Genomic DNA, 4,766 nt, shown 5'->3' with positions numbered 1-4,766 from the left:
TTTTTTATTTTGAAAAATGGAGAGAAAAAAATGGTGGGAAACGCAGAGCGAGTATTTATAAAGGATGATTTAAGCGGGAAAAAGAACTGGTTTTGAATTTCGTTTTACGTTTTTTCTTTTTCTTTTTTTTAATTGCAATTTTAACAGTACCTCGTTTTTTTTTTTTTTTAATCAATATATATCATATTTTCTCTCGTGCCTTCTCACAAGTACAAATGAGGGGGACAATAGCACCGGTATTGTTACTCATATGTCTTGGCTATATAATCACTCCTCTACACCTCACATTGTCTTATGATGGCAGCCTCATGTAGAGGATTCATGGTGTAGCTGCCGGCAAAGTCTCACGAGGGCATATAATCTCATAGCCGTGTGGATATTTTTCCAAAGGCATAGTACCAAGGCAACTCAAACCGGACTAAACCTTACCCTACTAATCCTATTGAGGCTAAACCTCGTTTAAAAATGATGCACTGCTCTTTTATGTTTTTTTTTTATTTTCCTTCTTTAAATTGGTTTAAGCCACGACCTGACCGTAAATGATATTCCGTCTCAAATAGTTCTTACCCAAAGTTAAAATTAAAAATTAATTAAATAAATCATTTGTTAAGGTGAAAAATAACTTAAAACTCTAATATGATAGAATATGCAAATTTTAGTGCGAGAAATCAGTTAAGGTTGCTTTTATGTTTTTTAAGGTTAATTAAACAAAGGATATTCACATCAACACCTAATAATTGATTTGTATTGATAAATGTTAATAGAGACCAAACGCTAAGGTCTTCAAAAAAAATATTGTTACTGGTTCAACCCCATTCCATACTACATGTATATATAGAGAGATCATTTCTAGTGCTTGTAACACAATAAATTGTTTGGTTTTAGTTCAAGATTCATTTGAAGTAGATTCTGAATATATGAACTAAAAATGAAATACTCTAGAAAAAGTTTACACATAAAAAAATTAGCAAATTAAGACGTAATTAAGTAAAAAAAGATACGATTAACAGAGATAAAAGGAAGTAGCTATACTAGATATTTGTACTCAAAGTTATAAGAGAATTGAGATAGAAAATATTTAACATCACAAAGTCATTTAATAAGTCAAAATACATTATATTTTAGCCATATGCAGAAGCGAACATATGCTTATACAAGAGAGGTCATCGGTCTCCGTTAATTTTAGTAAGAATATATTCTATATATATTAAAAACGATTATATATTTTGCTTGAAATTTTTAAAATTAAAAGTCCGATGAAGCTGGCGTTCGGTCCGTCTCTCGCCATAGGTACCCATCACTGAAACGACAAATATATTAGATTTAGTGGACATAATATACTTGATTTTAATATAATGCAAAATTGAATGACTGACTTCTTGACTTTCTACTTAATTTCAATCACAAAATCTGGTAAAAAAATGCACATATTAATTCACGTCAATATATAACGTAAGTATCTTAATGTTCTAATCACTCCAAGCACATTATTAGCATGTTGAATATTGTTTTCTCGAAATATAAACGCACGATATTAAATTAAAGTCATCAAAAACACTATATATGTACAAAGGAGAAAATAAGGAAAAGCAAAATAGTGAACCATAATCTTCTTCAAAACGCGTCGACATAGTAGTAACGACTGTGTATAACTATATCATACGTGTCACGTCACCACCATGCAAAAGTCCGAGAACTCAACACGTGTCACTTCTTTAGACACTTAAAACCAATAGAAATGAAATTGGATAAAATCTTACTTCTAACTCTTATGAGTCTGATTTTATAGTTGAAAATAATGGTGTGATAAAAGAAAAAGAAGACAATGGCGACAGTTTCACCACCTCCATGGCAAGTTCTTGTTCTTGTTTCAAACCATCTTGATCCAAAAACACTAGCTATAGCTTCATGTGTATGCAAATCATGGTCTATTTCCATGTCCTTAGATCAAATATGGCAACCCCTTTGCTCCACTCATTACCCTTCTCTCTCTACACTTAATACTTGTTATAATCCCACCGTCTCTTACCGGCGATTATACGCCCTGGGTCACAGGGCGAATAACCGCCGGCTGAAACAGCCGTTGAAACCTCGTATTTCCCTTAATAACATTATTTTTTCACTTAACATCTATAAAACCACTACACGCATGGTGACTTTAGTCAAGCATGGAAGCCAACTTTGTTTCGACAAGAAGGGTGTTTTTCGGTTCGATATTGATGTCGAACAATGGCAAAGGTAAGTGTTGGAGGGTGTTCTTTATAATAGCTGTCAAACTTCTTTATAACCGTCAAATCTTTTTATAACGGCCTCGTTTTCTAAATATTTTTGAATGTTAGCGGATTCAAATATTTTTTAGTGTTAGCGAAGTGTTGTGATAGAGAACATGTCATAAAATAACACATGAAAATTGGTTCCGGAAAAATTTGACTTTTATAGTGAAGTTTGTTAGGTAGGGATGATGTTATATAGGAAATGGTTTCAGTATATATATTATGTTGAATCTCCTTGATTGTGAAACTTCCACTTCCAATCTTGTTGTGAGTTCGAGTCTACCCAAGAGCAAGGTGGGAAGTTCTTGGAGGGAAGGATGCCGAGGGTCTATTTGGGAACAGCCTCCCTACCTCAGGGTAGGGTAAGGTCTGCGTACACTGCGTACACACTACCCTCCCCAGACCTCACTAAGTGGGATTATACTGTGTTGTTGTTGTTGTGATTGTGAAGTGTATTCAATCATGTTTCAAGTTTGCATTTTTTTGAATTTTTCATGTCAGGATTCCTGGCTCTGCCACTGATGTCAAGAACGGGGATTTGGGGCCGTTTGATTCACTCGGTGACTTGAGGGTGACATGGGATGTGATTTTGGAAGGGTTTAAGGGCGTTTTTAATGTGATGAATTGTAAAGGGAAAGGTAGGTTTGTTTTAGGGTTGGAAGGGTGGTTTTCCGAGGAGCTGCCGCCACCGGGATGTTGCTCGAGCGACACGGTTAGCGGGCTCGTGGCGGATTTGAGGTTAGGGTTGAAGGTAGAAGATGGAAGAGCGGTGGTTGAGAGAATGAGTGCAGGAGTTTTGAGTATAGTGAGTTGGAGATATCTTTTTGTTGAAGATGCTCTTAGATATTTGCAGCATTTTCTTTCACCTTGTGGTGTGTAAATAATGTTGGAAACTAGAAATAGTTTTTGTGCAAACAGTTCACATGATTAAGTCATGTACTATTGACAGTTTTTGAATATACGGACGCCCAAACTCAGACTATGTAAATAGAGTATTACCGCTTCAGTTCTCTCTTGAATACTTGCTTTCATGATTTTATAATGATTTAAGAAGAAAAACTGCAGGACAAACAGCTATTAAACTTAAAGACCAGATCAAATCAATAAAATTTGGGTTTTTCAATCTCAATTTTCTAGGGTTTTTCGGGGGTTTCTTCTTCATAAAGTCTTCATAGCACAAAATATATAATTTGTGCTTCAAATATTTCTTTAATCATAGTAAGATAGAATTATATAAGGTATTTTTTAATAAAATAACATAAATATGAGATGAGTCATGGCATCGTACTAAAATATTCAATAATAAAGATAACAAAATCGTATAAAATAAGTATTGTTAATAACCCATAATGAAAACAAACATAATTTAAAATTACTAATAAGTTGCTAAAATAAATACGACTAATAAGTACTATTATTTATATGACCAAACACTAAAAGAAAAATAAGTTATTCATTTTATCTAATCCACGGAAAAACTAAAAAATAAATATCTAACACTATTTTCATTTATAATACAATTGTATTGAATGTCTTTTATTAACATTAGTATTGATTTAAGATTTATTTGAGTTTTTTTTTATGAACTTTAAAACTTATTGCAGCATCCAAAAATTATAAGTCCAAGCTTGAAATAATATATGAAAAGATAAAACTATAAAAAAAATTAATAACTATTTATAAACTACACTACAATAAATATTTTTAAAATGTCTATACATATAATGTTAGGTTGGTTTGGTTTCGGTTTGACTTTTTTTAGTTAAAACCAAACCAAACCAAACCAAATATGGTCGGGTTTTTTTTTTCCAGCACCAAACCAAATCATAGTCGGATTTCTTTTTTCGGTTTGACTCGAATTATCGGGTTGGTGCGGTTTCATTTGTACACCCCCAGTATCATATATGATGGAGGATAGTCGTAAAAAATACAATTAAGTTCCCAAATTATGCATTATACTATTAAAGTTGGCTATTTATCAACAACTTCAGTAGCTTCTATATATATGCTTCATCATTGGCTTCCCCAACTGAGAGAGAGAGAGAGAGTATAAAAGCACCTTAACTTCCACCTGGGAGTAAAGCTCTCTGAGGTCCTTCATTATGGAATCTAGGTACAATTCACCAGTACCTAATATTGTATGCAAATTTAAGAAGAATTTATATGGATTGAAGCAAGCTCCCTGATAGTGGTACAAAAAGTTTGAGTCTGTTATAGGGGAGCAAGGCTACAAGAAGACTTCTTCATATCACTGTGTGTTTGTATAAAGATTTTCTGATGACGATTTTATCATCCTCTTGCTATATGTGGATGATATGTTGATTGTGGGCAGGAATTCTTCTAAGATTGACGAGTTGAAGAAACAGTTGAATAAGTCTTTTGCAATGAAAGACTTGGGTCATGCTAAGCAGATTTTGGGCATGAGAATTACTCGTTCGAGAAACGAAAGGAAGCTTTACTTGTCACAGGAGAAGTCATAGAACGTGTACTGGA

The sequence above is a fragment of the Nicotiana sylvestris genome, chromosome 4, assembly GCF_000393655.2.
Source record: "Nicotiana sylvestris chromosome 4, ASM39365v2, whole genome shotgun sequence".
Lineage (NCBI taxonomy): Eukaryota > Viridiplantae > Streptophyta > Magnoliopsida > Solanales > Solanaceae > Nicotiana > Nicotiana sylvestris.
Note: the sequence above shows the minus strand (reverse complement) of the source record.